The 23,016-nt window shown below is 47.1% G+C and overlaps 2 protein-coding genes across 3 annotated transcripts in view; one reads left to right on the top strand and one right to left on the bottom strand.

Moving 5' to 3' along the window:
* The window catches only part of LOC137385117 (NACHT, LRR and PYD domains-containing protein 3-like), a 112,029-nt gene extending 110,459 nt beyond the window's left edge, over positions 1-1,570 (bottom strand). The window contains exon 1 of the mRNA XM_068059907.1: positions 1,469-1,570. The gene's annotated coding sequence lies outside the window, so the exon portion shown is untranslated. The remainder of the gene's footprint in view (positions 1-1,468) is intronic.
* Positions 1,571-1,958: 388 nt separating this feature from the next.
* Positions 1,959-23,016, top strand: part of LOC137385114 (NACHT, LRR and PYD domains-containing protein 3-like) — a 76,040-nt gene continuing 54,982 nt past the window's right edge. The window contains exon 1 of one of the 2 annotated variants that reach the window (XM_068059904.1): positions 1,959-2,042. The gene's annotated coding sequence lies outside the window, so the exon portion shown is untranslated. Of the gene's footprint in view, positions 2,043-20,112; positions 20,152-23,016 lie in introns of those variants that run through there. The other variant, XM_068059905.1, reaches the window with a different exon arrangement.

Here is a 23,016-nt window from a genome sequence, read left to right as displayed (position 1 = left end):
CGAAAACAACCTCAAGTCCCTCAGCCTTTCCTCGTAAGACCTTCCCTCCATACCAGGCAACATCCTAGTAAATCTCCTCTGCACCCTTTCCATCGCTTCCACATCCTTCCTATAATGCGGTGACCAGAACTGCACGCAATACTCCAGGTGCGGTCTCACCAGAGTTTTGTACAGCTGTAGCATGACCTCGTGGCTCCGAAACTCGATCCCCCTACTAATAAAAGCTAACACACCATATGCCTTCTTAACAGCCCTATTAACCTGGGTAGCAACCTTCAGGGATTTATGCACCTGGACACCAAGATCTCTCTGTTCATCTACACTACCAAGAATCTTCCCATTAGCCCAGTACTCTGCATTCCTGTTACTACTTCCAAAGTGGATCACCTCGCACTTTTCCACATTAAACTCCATTTGCCATCTCTCAGCCCAGCTCTGCAGCCTATCTATGTCCCTCTGTACCCTACAACATCCTTCGGCACTATCCTTCTTACACTTCTTACACTTTCTTCCTCTTGCACTTTCAGAGATAAATTGAGGCAGCTTAATTTCTGATGCAACCTTTTCTAATGGAGAGAAAACTGGCAGAGAGCAGATTTTCTTGCCATTTTGCAGACTGCACCTTCTTTTTAATTTTCTTGCAGGGAGGCCTCAGAGAAGTTAGATGCAGCTTCAAGACAGCTGTGGCTTTTGAATGAGCTGTTCCCTCAACTGCTACTGTTTCAAATCCAGGCAGACTGAAAAGTATGACTTCTGGGCCATGTGACTGGACCACTTCAAGTGGCTGTCCCACCTCCTCCATTTTAACAAGTGGAACACAGAAGTAAAAACTTAACATGCTGTGCATAGTGGCAGTTGACAATAACACCCAAGTGCACAAAAACACAATGTATAGTTGGTTCTCATCTGCTCATGACAATGTCTGTAATAATAAATATTTAGGCTTGAGAAAATCAGAGTCAGTAACTTAATAATTTAAAGCAGAATGTGTAATTAAATACAGATTGCGCTTATTTTTAGGATAAATCAAATCACTATCGATGAAAACAGAAACAGTTCTTAAAGAATTGGAGTTTGAGGATTTATTGGGGTGACTTTCCAGACGCAATAGGTGAGATTAGGAGAATTGGAGTTTGAGTATGTATCAGGGTTGCTGTCCTGACAAAATAGGTGAGATTGGGGGAGAATTGGAGTTTGAGGATTTAACAAAGTCTTTAAAAAGCACATCATCCCTTCAGTATTTGGGTGTTTATTTAAATAGGTCCATTTTGATCAATTCGTTACTGATCAACGTTGAACTATTTGGAGATAAAAGGCAGGATCTGAAGAGAATAACAATTTCTGTCCACAGTGAAAAGGCCGGGCAGTGGGACGAGGTGATTTGTTCTTGCAGAGAACAAGCACGATCAGGACGGGCCGAATGGCCTCTGCTGTCACCATTCGATGATTCAGATGAAAGGTCACAGACCTGAAAGGTGAACTCTGTTTCCCTCTCCACAGATGCTGACAGACCAGATGCTGTGTATTTCCAGCACTTTCTGTTTTTATTTCAGATTTCAAGTATTTTCCGTTTTATTTATTTTCCCAAAACAGAAATTTAACGAAAACTGCGCGCGACCCAGGCTGGGGGAAGGGGGAGGGGTGCTGGAGCGGAGCATGCGTAATACCGCCACCGAACGCTGCATAAATTAATGACACTCCATCTGTCCGCTCCTCCCACTGGTCGCGGATGTACAGATTGACAACCACATCTGCCGATAGAACAGGCCGGGGGCAATCCCAGCTCCGCCCCATTCCGGCAACAGGGTCGCTCGCGGTCACGTGGCTCGGCCAGAAAACTGACTCCGTGTCGGGCAGCAATAGTCTGAGTCCTCTCCCCAGTGCGCATGACCACGTTTTGATTGATGCGCGTGAGAAACAATCGGAGGGGAGGCGGGGCTGTTTGTATTGCGCCTGCGCCTGCGCCGGACTGGCCAATGATCGGCGGGATTTGCTGCTGAGACTCAGTTTAACAGGAACGGTCACCGGCCTGAGATAACAAGGTAAGAGAGTAAATAGTGAGAATGAGACTGGGAGAGTCTGATCACCCAGTACAATTATCCAGCATGAAGACCTGCAATGGAAGGGCAAGTGGCAGCAATTTCCCTCTCATGACAGGATGGGGAACAAGAGGGCGCAGATTTAAAATAATTGACCAAAGAAGCAGAAGCGACTTTGAGGAAAAGCATCTTCAGAGAGCGAGTGGTTCAGGTCTGGAATGTAATGTCTGAGAGTTTAGTGGAGGCAGGTTCAATGGAGACATTCAAAAGGGAATTGGACTCTGATCTGAAAAGGAAGAATGTGCAGGATTTGCGGGCGGGAGATTGGCACCAGGTGAATTGCTCATTCGGAGAGCTGGTACAGACAGGACGGGCCGAATGGCCTCCTGCTCTGCAACAATTCTGTGATTGTGATTCTGTGAAAATACACAGTCACAAGTGAATCTTCTGTGTATTTTAGATTAAAGGGATTTGATCTCTGAGGTAGTCTGCCCGGCAGGTGTACACTAACTCCCAGCCCCCAATACCAATGGGGAAAGAACTGACCTTTGTGGTCCCCATAATGTTATACTGTGTGTTAATGTAGTACCAGACAGTGTTACTGAATTCAGATATATTTCATATCCAACTATCAGAATAAATGATTTTATAATGCTGAACTGGATGCTGTGTTGTATTTCAGTTATTTCCCCTCAGCAAATCTATTTCTGGATTTCAAAATTGTAGTTCAATCACTGTCATTCAACTATAAACATGAAGATATGGAAAGCTTATTTTAATAAAAATTTGTAAAAATGAACAAAATAATCACTTGGAATTATTTTCAGAAGAAAGATTCTTGTTGATCACCCAGTTCAGCTTGGCTGAGAGTTTTTTTAAAAATTAAACTGAGAACAGTGTTTGTCCGGATACATTCTCTATTCATTTCTGTGCTCGTTCAACACAATCACCTGATTATTCTGGGGATCTTTTATTTCGGGGAGGTGGTGGCGTAGTGGACGAGTAACCCAGAGACCCAGGGTATTGCTCTGGGGACATGGGTTCGAATCCCACCACAGCAGAAGGTGGAATTTGAATTCAATCAATAAATCTGGAATTTAAAAAAAAGCCAGTCAAATGATGGCCATGAAACCATTGTCGATTGTTGTAAAAACCCATCTGGTTCACGAATGCCCTTCAGGGAAGGAAATTTGCTCTCCGTACCTGGTCTGGCCTACGTGTGACTCCAGACCCACAGCAATGTGGTTAACTCTTAAATGCCCTCTGAAATGGCCGAGCAAGCCACTCAGTTGCACCTAGCCGCTACGAAGTCAATAAAAAGGAATGAAACCGGACAGACCGCCTGGCATCGATCTAGGCACTGGAAACGACAATGGCAAACCCAGCCATGTCAACCCTGCAAAGTCCTCCTTACGAACATCTGGGAGCTTGTGCCAAAGTTGGGAGAGCTGTCCCACAGACTAGTCAAGCAACAGCCTGACATAGTCATACTCATGGAATCAGACCTGACAGACAATGTCCCAGAGACTGCCATCACCTTCCTCGGGTATGTCCTGTCCCACTGGCAGGACAGATCCATCAGAGGAGGCAGCACAGTAGTATACAGTAGGGAGGGAGTTGCCCTGGGAGTCCTCAACATCGACTCTGGACCCCATGAAGTCTCATGGCATCAGGTCAAACATGGGCAAGGTAACGTCTTACTGATTACCACCTACCGCCCTCCCTCAGCTGATGAGTCAGTACTCCTCCATGTTGAACAGCACTTGGAGGAAGCACTAAGGGTGGCAAGGGCACAGAAGATACTCTGGGTGGAGGACTTCAATGTCCATCACCAAGAGTGGCTCAGTAGCACCACGATTGACTGAGCTGGCCGAGTCCTAAAGGACATAGCTGCTAGACTGGGTATGCAGCAGGTGGTGAGGGAACCAACAAGAGGGGAAAACATACTTGACTTCGGCCTCACCAATCTGCCTGCCGCAGATGCATCTGTCCATGACAGAATTGGGAGGAGTGACCACCGCACAGTCCTTGTGGAGACGAAGTCCCGCCTTCACATTGAGGATACCCTCCTTTGTGTTGTGTGGCACTATCACCGTGCTGAATGGGATAGATTTCGAACAGATCTAGCAATGCAAAACTGGGCATCCATGAGGCGCTGTGGGCCATTAGCAGCAGCAGAACTGTATTCAACTACGATCTGTAACCTCATGGCCCAGCATATCCCCTACCCCATCATTACCTTCAAGCCAGGAGACCAATCCTGGTTCAATGAAGAGTGCAGGAGGGCATGCCAGGAGCAGCACCAGGCATACCTCAAAATGAGGTGTCAACCTGGTGAAGCTACAACCCAGGACTATCTGCGTGCCAAACTGCGTAAGCAGCATGCGATAGACAGAGCTAAGCGATCCCATAACCAACAGATCAGATCTAAGCTCTGCAGTCCTGCCACATCCAGCTGTGAATGGTGGTGGACAATTAAACTTAACTGGAGGCGGTGGCTCCACAAATATCCCCATCCTCAATGATGGGGGAGCCCAACACATCTGTGCAAAAGATAAGGCTGAAGCATTTGCAACAATCTTCAGCCAGAAGTGCCAAGTTGATGAACTATCTCGGCCTCCTCCTGAAGTTCCCAGCATCACAGATGCCAGACTTCAGCCAATTCGATTCACTCCGCGTGATATCAGGAAATGACTGAAGGCACTGGATACTGCAAAGGCTATGGGCCCTGACAATATTCTGGCAATAGTACTGAACACCTGTGCTCCAGAACTTGCTGCGCCCCTAGCCAAGCTGTTCCAGTACAGCTACAACACTGGCATCTACCCTGCAATGTGGAAAATTGCTCAAGTATGTCCTGTTCGCAAAAAGCAGGACAAATCCAACCTGGCCAATTACCGCCCCATCAGCCAACTCTCTATCATCAATAAAGTGATGGAAGGTGTCATTTACAGTGCCATCAAGCGGCACTTGCTTATGAATAACCTGCTTAGTGACGCTCAGTTTGGGTTCTGCCAGGGCCACTCAGCTCCTGACCTCGTTACAGTCTTGGTTCAAACATGGACAAAAGAGCTGAACTCAAGAGGTGAGGTGAGAGTGACTGCCCTTGACATCAAGGCAGCATTTGACCGAGTATGGCATCAAGGAGCCCTAGCAAAACTGAGGTCAATGGGAATCGGGGGTAAACCCTCTGCTGGCTGGAGTCACACCTAGCGCAAAGGAAGATGGTTGTGGTTGTTGGAGGTCAATCATCTGAGCTCCAGGACATCAATGCAGGAGTTCCTCAGGGTAGCATCCTTGGCCCAACCATCTTCAGCTGCTTCATCAATGACCTTCCGTCAATCATCAGGTCAGAAGTGGGGATGTTCGCTGATGTTTGCACAATGTACAGCACCAGTCGTGACTCCTCAGGTACTGAAGCAGTCTGTGTAGAAATGCAGCAATACCTGGACAACATCCAGGCTTGGGCTGATTAGTAGCAAGTAACATTCGCGCCAAACAAGTGCCAGGCAATGACCATCTCTAACAAGAGAGAATCTAACCATCTCCCCTTGACATTCAATGGCATTACCATCGCTAAATCCCCCACTATCAACATCCTAGGGGCTGCCATTGACCAGAAACTGAACTGGAATAGCCATATAAATACCGTGGCTACAACAGCAGGTCAGAGGCTAGGAATCCTGAGGCGAGTAACTCACCTCCTGACTCCCCAAAGCCTGTCCACCATCGACAAGGCACAAGTCAGGAGTGTGATGGACTACTCTCCACTTGCCTGGATGGGTGCAGCTCCAGCAACACTCAAGAAGCTCAACACCATCCAGGACAAAGCAGCCCCTTGATTGGCACCCCATCTACAAACATTCACTCCCTTCACCACCGACGCACAGTGGCAGCAGTGTGTACCATCTACAAGATGCACTGCAGCAATGCACCAAGGCTCCTTAGACAGCACCTTCCAAACCCACGACCTCTACCAACCAGAAAGACAAGGGCAGCAGATGCATGGGAACACCACCACCTGCAAGTTCCCCTCCAAGTCACACACCATCCTGACTTGGAACTATATCGCCATTCCTTCACTGTCGCTGGGTCAAAATCCTGGAACTTCCTTCCTAACAGCACTGTGGGTGTACCTAACCCACATGGACTACAGCAGTTCAAGAAGGCAGCTCACCATTACCTTCTCAAGGGCAATTAGGGATGGGCAATAAATGCTGGCCTGGCCAGTGACGCCCACATCCCATGAATGAATTTTAAAAAACCTGCTTTTAGCAGAACTTAAAAATGCACCATGTTTCGGCGCTTTAAACACGTCCTGGAGTTTCACAAAATGTTTATCCAAATTTGGTATTTTGGATGTATGGCGAACCTGATTATATTTTGCAATCAAATTAGTATTTTAGCAGTAATTTAAATGGTCACTGATGTTAGGACCAAGTGAGAAAGGTGTCGAGGGGTCTTTTACTATCTTCACCTGGTCTTATTGTTACAGGGATTAATTTTAAACACACTTTGTTTTACGCTCCCCCTTTGGTGAATCCTTGTTCACAACTTTCCAATTATAAGGCAAAGAAGTTACCACACCAGGTTTTCTTGTGTTCAAAGAAGAAAAGTGAAATGTATTAAACCTTAAACTTAGACTCTAACACAGTTAATGCCTACGGATATACCACGCACCCATACTGGCATGTACATGTGATACACACATGCAAATAGTGACAGAAAAGAGCAGAAGAAAAATAAAATGGAGAAGTTTGAGGCAATCTCTAAAGAGGGTTTTTGTTACTGTGCTTCGAGCTCGCTGTCTTCTTTGGCCTCCTTATCTCGAGAGACAACGGGTAAGCGCCTGGAGGTGGTCAGTGGTGTGTGGCACAGTGCCTGGAGTGGCTATAAAGGCCAATTCTAGAGTGACAGGCTCTTCCACAGGTGCTGCAGCAAAATTGGTTTGTCGGGGCTGTTACACAGTTGGCTCTCCCCTTGCGCTTTTGTCTTTTTTCCTGCCAACTGCGAAGTCTCTTCGACTCGCCACACTTTAGCCCCGCCTTTATGACTGCCCGCCAGCTCTGGCGAATGCTGGCAACTGACTCCCACGACTTGTGATCAATGTCACAGGACTTCATGTCGCGTTTGCAGACGTCTTTGAAGCAGAGACATGGACGGCCGGTAGGTCTGATACTTGTGGCGAGCTTGCTGTACAATGTGTCTTTGGGGATCCTGCCATCTTCCATGTGGCTCACATGGCCAAACCATCTCAAGCACCGCTGACTCAGGAGTGTGTATAAGCTGGGGATGTTGGTCGCCTCGAGGACTTCTGTGTTGGAGATACGGTCCTGCCACCTGATGCCAAGTATTCGCCGGAGGCAGCGAAGATGGAATGAATTGAGACGTCGCTCTTGGCTGACATACGTTGTCTAGGCCTCGCTGCCATACAGCAAGGTACTGAAGACACAGGCATGATACACTCGGACTTTTGTGTTCCGTGTCAGTATGCCATTTTCCCACACTCTCTTGGCCAGTCTGAACATAGCGGAGGAAGCCTTTCCCATGCGCTTGTTGATTTTCTGCATCTAGAGACAGGTTACTGGTGATACTTGAGCCTAGGTGTGGAAGTGAGCAGAACGACATGGCACTATGCTAGATGGGAAATATAGCCAAGTTAGGAGTAGTCACTTTGCTGAGCTCTGATGAAATGATTTAAATCTTGAGAAACTGCAATGAAATAGTTAAAAGTAAAGGCTGAGAGTGTGAGATCGTATAAACTTACAGGCACTGGTAATTGCAAGGACATTTGTTCATTCATGACTTGATTGTGTGACTCCTTGTGGTTTGGAACAAATGGATTCCTGTGAGAGATGCTGGCCATCCCTGTGTGAGTGATGATAAGGAATGAAAGGCCACACTATCACTGTATACTGTTGCTGCTTGGTGTTACTTCATGATGTGACTTGATAGAGATTACAGGATCCCAGGACTTATGACAATTGTGGGAATCAAAATCAGTATCTTGTTTCTAACTCCTCTTCCTTTGCTAATTGTCTTAATGTCTGTTTTCTTTTAATCTTGCTGGTACAAAACAATATTTTATTAGTAACAAATATGTATTGAGAATGGAGTGTATTGTAACCTCAGTAACAGATGTACTGCATGTCACCACGTGGGTGAAGTCGAATTGTACCGCACTGATTGGTTAAACAAGGATGTATAGCATGAATCTTAATGTATAAACAGTCGTACCTGTATCACAAACTTCACTTACTCTGGGGGGGGACCCGACAGACTCTGGTGGAGTCAGTGCCGCTGTTCTCAGAGTAAGTCCGCTGGCTACTGCGCAAATAAAGTAATTGATTTTACCTACACATCCGACTCGGTATACTGACTGAACCAGACTGAAGGCAAAAAGAACTCAGATTTACATAGGTAGGTGAACTCTTGAACCACTTCCAGAGCGTGGTCGCCAATATTGATGGATGGAGCATTTCTGACGTCCTGCCCATGATGTTCGTTTTCTTGAGGCTGATGGTTAGGCCAAATTCATTGCAGGCAGCCGCAAACCTGTCGATGAGACTCTGCAGGCACTCTTCAGTGTGAGATGTTAAAGCAGCATCGTCAGCAAAGATGAGTTCCCTGATGAGGACTTTCCGTACTTTGGACTTCGCTCTGAGAGGGGCAAGGTAGAACAACCTGCCCCCTGATCTTGTGTGGAGGAAAATTCCTTCTTCTGAAGACTTGAACGCATGTGAAAGAGCAGCAGGGAGAAGAAAATCCCAAAGAGTGTGGGTGCGAGAACACAGCCCTGTTTCATGCCACTCAGGATAGGAAAGGGGTCTGATGAGGTGCCGCCATGTTGAATTGTGCCTTTCATATTGTCATGGAATGAGGTGATGATACTTAGTAGCTTTGGTGGGCATCCAATCTTTTCTAGTAGTCTGAAGAGACCACGTCTGCTGACGAGGTCAAAGGCTTTGGTGCGATCAATGAAAGCAATGTAGAGGGGCATCTGTTGTTCACGGCATTTCTCCTGTATCTGACGAAGGGAGAACAGCATGTCAAAGGTCGATCTCTCTGCACAAAAGCCACACTGTGCCTCAGGGTAGACGCGCTCGGCCAGCTTCTGGAGCCTGTTTAAAGCGACTCGAGCAAAGACTTTCCGCACTATGCTGAGCAGGGAGATTCCACGGTAGTTGTTGCAGTCACCGCGGTCACCTTTGTTTTTATAGAGGGTGATGATATTGGCATCGCGCATGTCCTGAGGTACTGCTCCCTCGTCCCAGCACAGGCATAGCAGTTCATGTAGTGCTGAGAGTGTAGCAGGCTTGGCATTCTTGATTATTTCAGGGGTAATGCCGTCCTTCCCAGGGGCTTTTCCGCTGGCTAGAGAATCAATGGCATCACTGAGTTCCGATTTTGTTGGCTGTATGTCCAGCTCATCCATGACTGGTAGAGGCTGGGCTGCATTGAGGGCAGTCTCAGTGACAACATTCTCCCTGGAGTACAGTTCTAGGTAGTGCTCAACCCAGTGGTCCATCTGTTTGCGTTGGTCAGTGATTATGTCCCCTGATTTAGATTTGAGGGGGGCGATCTTCTTGATGGTTGGCCCAAAAGCTCTCTTATTGCCATCATACATTCCTCTGATGTTTCCGGTGTCTGAGGCCAGCTGAATATGACTGCATAGGTGTTGCCAGTAGTCATTTGCGCAGTGCCTGGCTGTTGTTTGTGCAGTGCCTCTGGCTGCTTTAAGTGCCACGGATGTTAACTCGCTGGGGGCTTTCTTGTAGTTCAACAGTGCAGTGCGCTTAGTGGCTATGACAGGTTCCAGCTTTTCATTATGAGATTGAAACCAGTCTGCATTTCTCTTCGCACGTTTGCCATTGGTGGTCAAAGCTGACTCATAGATAGCGTCTCTGATGTGGGCCCATGTGGTCTCAGCATCCCCTGTGGGAGTGTTTTGAAGGGCTGTTACAAGTGAATTTAGAAATTTTTGTAACAGCTGTGGATGAGAAATTCTGCTCGTGTTGATGCGCAGGTGGCCCTTCTGCTTGGAATGATGCAACTTCTTTGGTCTGAGTCTAACCTTGCTGCACACCAGGGAGTGGTCAGTGTCGCAGTCCGCACTGTGGAAGCTGCGTGTGATTTGAACACTGTTTAAAGAGGCTCACCTTGTGACCATGAGGTCCAGCTGGTGCCAATGACCCGATCTTGGGTGCCTCCATGAAACCTGGTGACAGGGTTTAGTGTGAAAGAACGAGTTGGTAATGCAGAGGTTATGATAGGTGCACAACTCAAGCAGTCTCTGCCCATTCTCATTCATCCTTCGAACGTCATAGCGCCCAAGGCAGGAGGGCCATGAGTCATGGTCGGCCCCAACCCTGGCATTAAAGTCCCCCAGCAGGAACAGTTGTTCGGTGTTGGGGATGCTGCTAATGATGTTATGGAGTTCCTCGTAGAACTGGTCTTTGGCTTCAGTTGGGGAGCAGAGTGTTGGAGTATAGATGCTGAGTAGGTGTACTGGACCAGAGGTGGTGAGCAGTCGGATGGACAGTATGCATTCCCAGCCATTTGAGGGAGGCTCAACTAATTCAACTAAATGTTCAAAAAGCTTCGTTAAAAGGGTTCGCTCTGGTTGGTGCTCTCATAATCCTGTGCTGGTTCACCTGCTGTTGTTCCTCAGTGTACAATCCCAGTTTACTTCCAGCTGTGGCCCTTTCTCATCACTCCGTCATTCACCAGGAGATCTAACTATGACAGAACAGAAAATGAGACAAATATAGACAAATATCATGAATTTGAGTCCCAGGTCACCACATTCCTGTTGTTCGTTTGTTCATTGATGTTTCCTCCTTTCTACCTGAGGATAAAGCCTGTCCTGTGGCCATTCCCTCCCCACAGCAGCACCTCTCAGATCCCAACAAACCCCATTCCATTCTCTAAATTTCCAGTTATTTTACCTCAAAGTTCAATACCGTAACTGACAGCTGTTTATTCGATGGGACTGAACTCACAGGGACACCACCCAGCCGCTCCCAGTGATATAATTCTTTATTATAAACACTGTTCCATCTCTTTCCTATTGCACACTGCAGCTTATTGCACGCTGTGGCTCTCTGCAGTTGACAGCAGGAAATCTATTGCTGTATCGTATCAAAGAATGGTTACTGCACAGAAGGAGGCCATTCAGCCAGTTAATTCGGTGTCACTTCTCTGAGAGCAATTTAGCTACTCCTACTTCCTTGCCTTTCCACGTAGCCCTGCAATTTTGTTCCCCTTCAGATGCTTATCTAATTCCCTTTTGAAAGTCATGATTGAATCTATCTCCACCACATGTTTCAGACCGTGTGTTCCAGATCATAACCACCTGCTGTGTAAAAATGTTTTTTCTCATGCCGCCTTTGGTCCTTTTGCCATTTACCGTAAAGTTGTGTCCTCTATTTCGCAACCCTTTGCCAATGTAAAGTTTCTCTCTATCTACATTGTTTCGACCATTCATGATTTTTAACACCGTGATCAAATCTCCTCTCAACCTCCTCTAAGGGCAAGAAACCCAGCTTCTTCAATCTACCCATGTAGCTGAAGTCCTTGATCCCCAGAACCGTAAAGCTTTTGCTGCATCCTCTCGAAAGCCATCAGATTCTTCCTGAAGTGTGGTGCCCACAATTGGGCACAATACTCCAGTTGAGGCTATACCAGTGATGTATGAAGGTTGATTATAATTTCCTTGCTTTGTACTCTATACCTCTTTTTATAAAGCCCAGATTCCCATGTGCCTTTACAACTATCTTCTCAACCTGCCCCACCACTTTCAACAAATTGTTCACATATACCCCAGGTCCCTCTGCGAATACTGACCCCTGGGGAACACCACTTATACCTTGATCCAGCCCGATAAACAAATGTTCACCATTACTCTCTATCTCCTGTCGCTCAGGAAATTCATATCCGTGCTGTCAATGTCCCTTTTATTCCATAGGCTTCAAATTTGTTGATGTATAATGTGTGTAACAATCTCAGTCTTGAATATACTCATTGACTGATTATCCACAGACGCCTAGGGTAGAGAATTCCATAGATTCACAACCCTCAGACTGAAGAAATTTCTGCTCATTTCAGTTCTCAATGTACCACCCCTTATCTTGCTACTATGATCTCTAGTTCTAGACTCTTCAGCTAGGGCAAGCAGCCTCTCAGCATCTACCCTATCAAGCCACCTAAGAATTTTATATGTTTCAATGAGATCACCTTTTCTAAACTCCAAAGAATATAGGCTTCATTCTACTCAATCTCTCCTTATAGACTGTGCCCATCTCAGGAGGCAATCTCGTGAACCTTCATTCATAAGAAATAGGAGCAGGCCATTCAGCCCCTCGAGCCTGCTCCACCATTCAATAAGATCATGACTGATCTGATTGTGGCCGTAACTTCACTTTCCTGCCTGACCCCTTCCACCCCACCCCGTAACCCTTAAATCCCCTGTAGATCAAAAATCAGTCTACCTCAGCCTTGAAGATATGATTCAAATCCAGAAACCCAATTAATTTGTGATTCAAATCTTGAGCGAGCCCTCCAACTAATATAATTCAAATCCCAGATGAGAAACCCAATAAATATGTTAGACTGACCGCTCCTGTCAAAGCCCCCAATCAAAATATATTATTCTGATTGTGGTGGGAGACACGCACTGATAATTCAATCCCGTCGCTCCACAGATTGCCTAACATATAATTTTAAAACTTTCCAAATTAAAGAAAGACCCAGCCAAATTGTACCGTCTATTAACCCCCGAATGAGGCTAATCAAATCAGGTGCCTTTAAATCAACAAATTAACTGTTTAATTTTTAAAAATTCTTAAACACTATGAAGATATAAGTAACATTTAAAATAGAGTCCTTGCAAATTAACAGTCCATTGTTGCTTGAAGTCCTCACCGAATGTTACATGAAGTCCTCACTGAATGTTGCTTCCTTCTCCAGCGAATTTCAACAATTAATGACTTGCAAACATTTTCAGTAGAATCAATCAGACTTTAGAGTTTTTGACGGATAATACATTGTCACAGTCTAACTTTCCTTCCTTCAGTTTAAATTACCAGAGATCTCTGTTCTGTCTTGGCTATTTTTTTTAGAATTTTGAGATAATTAAACAGACAAAAATCCTCTTCCTTCAGTTTAAATGGTAGAGAGCTCTTTTTCCAGGTGCTAACACCAGCTGTCTGTGTCTGTGTCCTCTGTGTCTGTGTTCTGTTAGAACAAACTGTCTTCAACTAAAAAGCCAGTTCAAAATTGAATGTTAACAAATGTATCGCTTAACATTCACTCCCAGTGGCTATATCGATGGTAACAAGAATACACCCTTTGAATCGCAGTCTCCAAATGGCTGTTTCTCAGGCAACGAAAATGCACCTTCCTATAACTCCTGAGGCTTGCTGCATTTTAAAGCAATACTGATTCTTTGCAAGCCTTAAAGGCAAACCGCATATTTCTGGAAAAAATACTTCAGGACCATGACAATATATTCAATGACCGGGCCTCCACTGCACTCTGGGGAAGTGCTTTCCAAAGATTAACAACCCTCAGAGAAGAAATTCCTCCTAATCTCTGTCTTAAATGGTAGACCCCTTCATTTTAAACTGTGTCCCCTAGTTCTAGATTACCTCAGGAGGGGAAAACATTATCTCAGCATCTACCCTGTCAAGCCCTCTCAGAATCGTATATGTTTTGATAAGATCACATTTAATTCCTCTAAACTCCAATGAGTATAAGCTCAACTTTTCCAATAAGCCAACACCTTCATCCCAGGAATCAACCTAATGAACCTTCTCTGAACTGCTTCCAATGCAAGTATATTTCTCCTTAAATACAGAAGCTAAAACTGTACTAAAACTCTAGGTGTGATCTCATCAGTACCCTGTACAGTTGTAGCAAGCCTTTCACACGTTTCTCCTCCATCCCCCTTGCAATAAATGCCAACATTCTGTTGGCCTTCCTAATTACTTGCTGTACCTGCAAGCTCACTTATTGTGGTTCACATCAAGGTCGCCCAGATCCATCTGTACTGCAGTATTTTGCAGTCTTTCTCCATTTATATAATATTCTACTTTTCTATTCTTCACATCAAAATGGACAATCTCACATTTTCCCACATTATCCAAAGTACGGAAAGTCCTCATCAGAGAACTCCTCTTTGCTGACGATGCTGCTTTAACATCTCACACTGAAGAATGCCTGCAGAGTCTCATCGACAGGTTTGCGTCTGCCTGCAATGAATTTGGCCTAACCATCAGCCTCAAGAAAACGAACATCATGGGGCAGGATGTCAGAAATGCTCCATCCATCAATATTGGCGACCACGCTCTGGAAGTGGTTCAAGAGTTCACCTACCTAGGCTCAACTATCACCAGTAACCTGTCTCTAGATGCAGAAATCAACAAGCGCATGGGTAAGGCTTCCACTGCTATGTCCAGACTGGCCAAGAGAGTGTGGGAAAATGGCGCACTGACACGGAACACAAAAGTCCGAGTGTATCAGGCCTGTGTCCTCAGTACCTTGCTCTACGGCAGCGAGGCCTGGACAACGTATGCCAGCCAAGAGCGACGTCTCAATTCATTCCATCTTCGCTGCCTTCGGAGAATACTTGGCATCAGGTGGCAGGACTATATCTCCAACACAGAAGTCCTTGAAGCGGCCAACACCCCCAGCTTATACACACTACTGAGTCAGCGGCGCTTGAGATGGCTTGGCCATGTGAGCCGCATGGAAGATGGCAGGATCCCCAAAGACACATTGTACAGCGAGCTCGCCACTGGTATCAGACCCACCGGCCGTCCATGTCTCCGTTATAAAGACGTCTGCAAACGCGACATGAAATCGTGTGACATTGATCACAAGTCGTGGGAGTCAGTTGCCAGCATTCGCCAGAGCTGGCGGGCAGCCATAAAGACAGGGCTAAATTGTGGCGAGTCGAAGAGACTTAGTAGTTGGCAGGAAAAAAGATAGAGGCGCAAGGGGAGAGCCAACTGTGCAACAGCCCCAACAAACAAATTTCTCTGCAGCACCTGTGGAAGAGCCTGTCACTCCAGAATTGGCCTTTATAGCCACTCCAGGCGCTGCTTCACAAACCACTGACCACCTCCAGGCGCGTATCCATTGTCTCTCGAGATAAGGAGGCCCAAAAGATACTCAATCTGACAAATGTTTGCCCACTCACTCAACCTATCTGTATCCCTTTGAAGACTGTGTCCTCTCACAACTTGCTTTCTGCCCTCTCTTTATATCTTCAGCAAATTTGGCTAAAATACACTTGGTCCCTTCATCTAAGTCATTTTTTTTTATTTCATGGGATGTGGGTGTCACTGGGAAGGCCAGCATTTGTTGCCCATCCCTCATTGCCCTTGACAACTGAATGACTTGCGAGGCTATTTCAGAGGGCAGTTAAGGGTCATCCACATTGCTGTGGTCTGGAGTCACATGTAGGCCAAATCTGGTAAGGATGGCAGATTTCCTTCCTTAAAGGGCATTCGTGAACCAGATGGTGTTTTACAACATTTGATGAGAATTTCATGACATCATTACTGAGACTAGCTTTCAATTCAAGATTTTTTATTACTTTATTAAATTTAAATTCCACCAGCTGCCATGGTGGGATTTGAACCCAAGTCTCCAGGGCATTACCCTGGACCTCTGGATTATTAGTCCAGTGTGTCAGAGCAGTTTAAAAAAAAAAATTAAGGGGACTCAGTGTGCCTTTAAGACTGAAAGAAGTTTTAATCTCTGGGAAGGGTGTGTGCGTGGTGCAAGCCTGTTCCTAAGCAACAGCAAGGGAGAGGCAGTCACATGTCATATTGTATCAGTTTGACTGTGTGTAAGAACTGGCTACGAACTGGTTTGATCTGGCTGACCAGCAAAGTGTGCTCTCCATGAAGGAAGGATATGTCTCCCCTCTCAGCAGAAAATCTACATTGCCTACAGGCTGTGTTTTGCCTAAAGCGGAACAAAGAAAAAAGAAGAAAAAATAACTAAAAATAAATAGGGGGGGCCATCATACTCTGAAATTATTGAACACAATGTTCAGTCCGGCAGGCTGTAGTGTGCCTAATCAGTAACTGAGATGCTGTTCCTCGAGCTTGCGTTGATGTTCACTGGAACACTGCAGCAATCCCAGGACAGAGATGTGGGCATGAGAGCAGTGGGATGTGCTGAAATGGCCAGCAAGCAGAAGCTTGGAGACATGCTTTCGGACTGAGTGGAGGTGTTCCGTAAAGCGGTAACCCAATCTGCCATTGGTCTCTCCAATGTAGAGGCAACCAAATTGTCAGCAGCGAATACAGTGTACTAAATTGAAAGAAGTACAAGTAAATCGCTGCTTCACCTGAAAGGAGTGTTTGGGGATAGTGAGCAGCAAGGAGGTAAAAGGTCAGGTACCCCTGCGATTACAGGGAAAGGTGCCGTGGGAAGGGAACAAGGTGGTGGGGGTAATGGAGGAGTGTACCACGGTGTCACGAGGGAACGATCCCTTCCGAATGCTGTCAGGGAAGGGAGGGGAAGATGCGTTTGGTAGTGGCATCACGCTGGACGTGATGGAAATGGCGGAGGATGATCCTTTGGATGCGGAGGCTGGTGGGATGGAAAGTGAGGACAAGGGGAACCCTGTCGCAGGGAGGGAGGGGAATGGGTGAGGATAGAGGTGTGGGAAATGGACCGGACATGTTTGAGGGCCCTGTCAACCACAGTGGGGGGTAATCCTCGGTTGAGCAGAAAGGAAGACATATCAGAAACACTGTCAAGAAAGGTTGCATCATCAGAGCAGACGCGTCTAAGACAGAGAGACTGGGCGACTGGAATGGAGTCTTTACAGGAGGCAGGGTGTGAAGAAGTGTAGTCGAGGTAGGTGTGGGAGTCGGTGGGCTTATAATGAATATTAGTAGATAACCCATCCCCAGAGATGGAAACAGAGAAGTCAAGGAAGGGAAAGGAAGTGTCGGAGAGGAACCATGTAAAGGTGAGAGTTAGGTGGATATTGGAAGCAAAGTTGATTTAAAGTTTTCCATTTTGGGACGGGAGTAGGAAATGACACCAATACAGTCATCAATGTACGGGACAAAGAGTCGGGGGAGGGGCCTGAGTAGGACTGGAACATGGAATGTTCGACATATCCCACAAAAAGACAGGCATAACTAGGACCCATGCGGGTACCCATAGCAACACCTTTTACTTGAAGGAAGTGAGTGGAGTTGAATGAGAAGTTGATCAATTTGGGAACAAGTTTAGCCAGGCGGAGGAGGGTGGTGGTGGATGGGGACTGGTTGGGCCTCTGTTCAGGAAGACGCAGAGAGCTCTCAAACCATCCTGGTCGGGGATGGAGGTGTCGAGTGATTGGATGTCCATAGTGAAGAGGAGGCGGTTCGGGACAGGAAACTGGAAATTGTCAAAATGCCGTATGTGTCAGAAGAGTCACGGATGTCGGTGGGAAGAGACTGGACCAGGGGAGAAAAGATACAGTCAAGAGAGGAAGAAATACGTTCAGTGGGGCAGGAGCAGGCTGACCCAATGGGCTGCTGGGACAGTCCTGTTTGTGGATTTTAGGAAGGAGGTAGAAGCAGGCTGTCTGGGGTTGCGGGACTATGAGGTTGGAACCTGTAGAGGGAAGATCTCCGGAGGTGATGAGGTCAGTGACAGTCCTGTGTACAATAGCTTGATTTTCGATGCTGGGGTCATGGTCTGGGGGAAGTAGGAAGAAGTGTCTGAGAGTTGGCGCTGAGCCTCTGCAAGGTAGAGATTGGTACGCCAGACAACAACAGCACCACCCTTGTCTGCAGGTTTTATGACAATGTTGAGGTTAGACCTGAGAGAACGGAGTGCAGCAAGTTCAAAGGGGGACAGATTAGAGTGAGTGAAGGGGGTGGGGGGGGGGGGGCTGGTGGTGGGGCGGCAGAGAAATTGAGACGGCCGATGTTTTGCCGACAGTTTTCAATGAAAAGATCAAAGGCGGGTAGGAAGCCAGAGGGAGGGGTCCAGGTAGAGGGAGAATGATGGAGGCGGGTGAATGGGTCTGCTGGTCAGTGGGAGGACTCCTGGTCAAAGAGGTGAGCCCGGAGGTAAAGGCAATGGAAGAAGAGCTCAACAACATGCCGAGGGCGAAATTCATTGAGGTGAGGACGTAAGGGGATAAAACTGAGTCTTTTGCTGAGTGCAGAACATTGGCGGGCAGCCATAAAGACAGGGCTAAATTGTGGCGAGTCGAAGAGACTTAGTAGTTGGCAGGAAAAAAGACAGAGGCGCAAGGGGAGAGCCAACTTTGCAACAGCTCCGACAAACAAATTTCTCTGCAGCACCTGTGGAAGAGCCTGTCACTCTAGAATTGGCCTTTATAGCCACTCCAGGCGCTGCTTCACAAACCACTGACCACCTCCAGGCGCGTATCCATTGTCTCTCGAGATAAGGAGGCCCAAAAGAGAACATTCCGCATCAGAGAGGGGGAGGTCAGAGGGTATAGTGAATACATGGCAAGGGGTCAGATCAGAGAGGGTGGGGTCAGAGGGAAGTGAAGGGGAAGAGGGAGCTGGAGGGGCATTCGTCCCCATCAGCTGCCGGAGCTTGCGTTCCTTAATATCTGAAAGGAAGTTAAAAAGCTTTTTGTTAATGCGTCGGATAAGACGAAAGATGAGGTGAAATTGCAGAGTAGAACAGCTTTGAGATAAGGTGAGGCGGTGCTTCTGGAGAGAGAGGTTCAGTTCAGTGTGTACATGTGGCGGCACAGAGCACTGAGTGTGGATCTCAGGATGCGGTGAGAACAGCAGTCCGAGGAACGTTGTATTTCTCGGAGATACCTGTAATCCTGGGTGGATTCAAAACATGAAGGATGAAAGTTCAGTTGGAATCCACATGGAATAAGTCGGGGCCGGAGACAGTCACTGAGGAAAGAGATGTGACTGTGCAAACGGGTTTTGGTAGAGACTTTATCAAACACCAGGAGAGAGAGAGAAAACAACGAAGGTGAACAAGTTAAAAGAGACAAATGAAAATCCCGTCGGAGAGAAGAGCAGAACTTCTTCAAGGTGGGCATTCCTGGAGAAGTGGCAGTGAATTAAACACTAAAATAAAAGCAAAATACTGCAGATGCTGGAAATCTGAAATAAAACCAAGAAATGCTGGAAATCCTCAGCAGGTCTGGCAGCATCTGTGGAGAGAGAAGCAGAGTTAACGTTTCAAGTCAGTGACCCTGTATTTTATTTTGTTTGTTTTAGTCCAGCAGCTGTTGGTGTTGACTCTCCATGTTCCCATTGCCATTTCCTCCACAACATCCGACTTTGTGATTCCTGACAACGCAGCCAGCCGATGACATCATCAGGCTGCGCCAACGTGTGCACATGCGCCAACGGTCCCCTGCTCTCTGCACATGCGGTGCATTCCGACTTGCCATGACTGGTTAGTGCGTGCGCCGATGACGTCATCACGTGACGTGTGCATCTTCGGGCAATGCGGCTGGTCAGCCTCTGCGCGTGCGCTTTACGCTTCCAGCTATGCAATGCCAACGGGTATTCACGCATGCGTCAAGCTCTGCTCCCCTCCTCCACCTCGCTGCTCTCTCCGGCTGCTCCGCTCCCCCCAGCCTCCCTTGCTGCTCCGCGCTTTCGGCCGCTCCATCCCTCCCCGACCCCGGCCTTCTCGCTCACTCGATCTCTCCGTCCGACCATTGTGCGCTGCCATGTGTTTAGGTCAGGTTGCCTCCGTGTGATTATTTGAGCAGTGCCATCTTTAGTCCTGGCAGCTGCCTGAAGGCGCAGCCTGTGACGTTTTGGTGGCACATGCTGCATTTCCGAAGAAGGGTCACTGGCCCGAAACGTTAACTCTGCTTTTCTTTCCACAGATGCTGCCAGACCTGCTGAGTGGTTCCAGCATTTCTTGTTTTTATTTCAGATTTCCAGCATCTGCAGTATTTTGCTTTTATTTCAGCCTTTTTTTAACTTTCGGAATTCCAGGGTCCTCCGCAGCCTCTGCTGCCGCGCAGGCGCAGTCAGATCTCCACGACGGCGCAGGCGCAAGTTTAGCCTTGCTATTGCGCAAGCGCACAGTAAAGCCTTTCTTCCGGGTTCACGACGTGGTTGGTCTCTGAGTGATGGTGAGGAACATTTACAGTATTGTATCGTATTAATATCGAGTAAAATAGCATCAATATAGAGAGATTTTGGATTTATAAAGTGATGGTATTAATATAGTTATAGTATTAATAGTGTAATATAGTGTTAAGATACAGTGTTAATAGAGGGTTTGGTCTGATTGTGTTAATCTACAGTTTGTAGAGAAGATGGAGAATTTCCGGCTCCACCGATGAAAACGCGGAAATAAAATAAAATAAATTAATAAACTGACAGGTTTTAACCAAAATCTGGGTTTTACTAATCACACTTATTTCCCATTGTTACATCTGTTTCTCAATTTAACACAATATTGGATGTAATGATTGATCATTAACTGGTGATAAAATTATAATCATGTTATTTTTACAGGATATATTTTTAAACTTGATTTAAATGTAATTACTTTGTGTTCTGTCAGAATAAAGAGTTCTCAATGGTCACCTGATCCAGCTCCCAGCCTCGACCGAGGGTTTTTATTAAACTGAGAACAGTGTTTGTTCTGCTACATTGTAGATTCATTGCTGTACTCGTTCAACACAAATCACCTGGTTATTGTTGGGACCTGCTTTCAACAGGAAATGAAACGACCATGTTTTAGCCCTTTAAACACTCACTGGAGTTTTATTCCAGGAATCCAGATGTTCCTACTCCTGGACTCCTGAAATGTATGTTGTAATACTCACAATCCTTGTACTTCTAAAATATCAAATGTTTTGGCATTGAATTCAGTATGTTCGCAGCAATTTAAACAGTTACTGCAACCAATTCGAGGGTTAGATTTTTAAAAATTCATTCATGGGATGTGGGCGTCGCAGGCCAGGCCAGCATTTATTGCCCATCCCTAATTGCCCTTGAACTGAGTGGCTTGCGAGGCCATTTCAAGGGCATGTAAGAGTCAACCACATTGCTGTGGATCTGGAGTCACATGTAGGCCAGACCAGGTAAGGACAGCAGATTTCCTTCCCGAAAGGACATTAGTGAACCAGATGGGTTTTTACAACAATCGACAATGGTTTCATGGCCATCATTAGACTAGCTTTAAATTCCAGATTTATTCATTGAATTCAAATTCCACCTTCTGCTGTGGTGGGATTTGAACCCATATCCCCAGAGAAATACCCTGGGTTACTAGTCCAGTGACAATACCAGTACGCCACCACCTCCCTACAGATGGACCCAGTGTGATCAGACAGTGTGGAACTCGGGGATGATGGACCCAATGTGATCAGACAGTGTGTAACCCGGGGAGGATGGACCTAGTGAGATCAGACAGTGTGTAACCCGGGGAGGATGGACCCAGTGAGATCAGACAGTGTGTAACCCGGGGAGGATGGACCCAGTGTGATCAGACAGTGTGTAACCCGGGGAGGATGGACCCAGTGTGATCAGACAGTGTGTAACCCGGGGAGGATGGAGCCAATGAGATCAGACAGTGTGTAACCCGGGGAGGATGGACCGAGTGAGATCAGACAGTGTGTAACCCGGGGAGGATGGACCCAGTGTGATCAGACAGTGTGGAACCCGGGGAGGATGGACCCAGTGTGTTCAGACAGTGTGTAACCCGGGGAGGATGGACCCAATGAGATCAGACAGTGTGTAACCCGGGGAGGATGGACCCAATGAGATCAGACAGTGTGTAACCCGGGGAGGATGGACCCAGTGAGATCAGACAGTGTGTAACCCGGGGAGGATGGACCCAGTGTGATCAGACAGTGTGTAACCCGGGGAGGATGGACCCAATGAGATCAGACAGTGTGTAACCCAGGGAGGATGGACCCAGTGTGCTCAGACAGTGTGTAACCCGGGGAGGATGGACCTAGTGAGATCAGACAGTGTGTAACCCGGGGAGGATGGACCTTGTGAGATCAGACAGTGTGTAACCCGGGGAGGATGGACCTTGTGAGATCTGACAGTGTGTAACTCGGGGAGGATGGACCTTGTGAGATCAGACAGTGTGTAATCCGGGGAGGATAGACCTTGTGAGATCAGACAGTGTGTAACCCGGGGAGGATGGACCCAGTGTGATCAGACAGTGTGTAACCCGGGGAGGATGGACCAGTGAGATCAAACAGTGTGTAACCCGGTGAGGATGGACCCAGTGTGATCAGACAGTGTGTAACGCGGGGAGGATGGACCCAGTGAGATCAGACAGTGTGAAACGCGGGGAGGATGGACCCAGTGTGATCAGACAGTGTGTAACCTGGGGAGGATGGACCCAGTGTGATCAGACAGTGTGTAACCCGGGGAGGATGGACCTTGTGAGATCAGACTGTGTGTAACCCAGGGAGGATGGACCTAGTGTGATCAGACAGTCTGTAACCCGGGGAGGATGGACCCAGTGAGATCAGACAGTGTGTAACCCGGGGAGGATGGACCCAGTGTGATCAGACAGTGTGTAACCCGGGGAGGATGGACCTTGTGAGATCAGACTGTGTGTAACCCAGGGAGGATGGACCTAGTGTGATCAGACAGTCTGTAACCCGGGGAGGATGGACCCAGTGTGATCAGACTGTGTGTAACCCAGGGAGGATGGACCTAGTGTGATCAGACAGTCTGTAACCCGGGGAGGATGGACCCAGTGTGATCAGACAGTGTGTAACCCGGGGAGGATGGACCCAGTGTGATCAGACAGTGTGTAACCCGGGGAGGATGGACCTTGTGAGATCAGACTGTGTGTAACCCAGGGAGGATGGACCTAGTGTGATCAGACAGTGTGTAACCCGGGGAGGATGGACCTAGTGTGATCAGACTGTGTGTAACCCAGGGAGGATGGACCCAGTGTGATCAGACAGTGTGTAACGCGGGGAGGATGGACCCAGTGAGATCAGACAGTGTGTAACCCGGGG

Source organism: Heterodontus francisci, chromosome 28, assembly GCF_036365525.1.
Source record: "Heterodontus francisci isolate sHetFra1 chromosome 28, sHetFra1.hap1, whole genome shotgun sequence".
Classification (NCBI taxonomy): domain Eukaryota; kingdom Metazoa; phylum Chordata; class Chondrichthyes; order Heterodontiformes; family Heterodontidae; genus Heterodontus; species Heterodontus francisci.
Note: the sequence above shows the minus strand (reverse complement) of the source record. Positions and strands in the feature narration are given on the sequence as shown.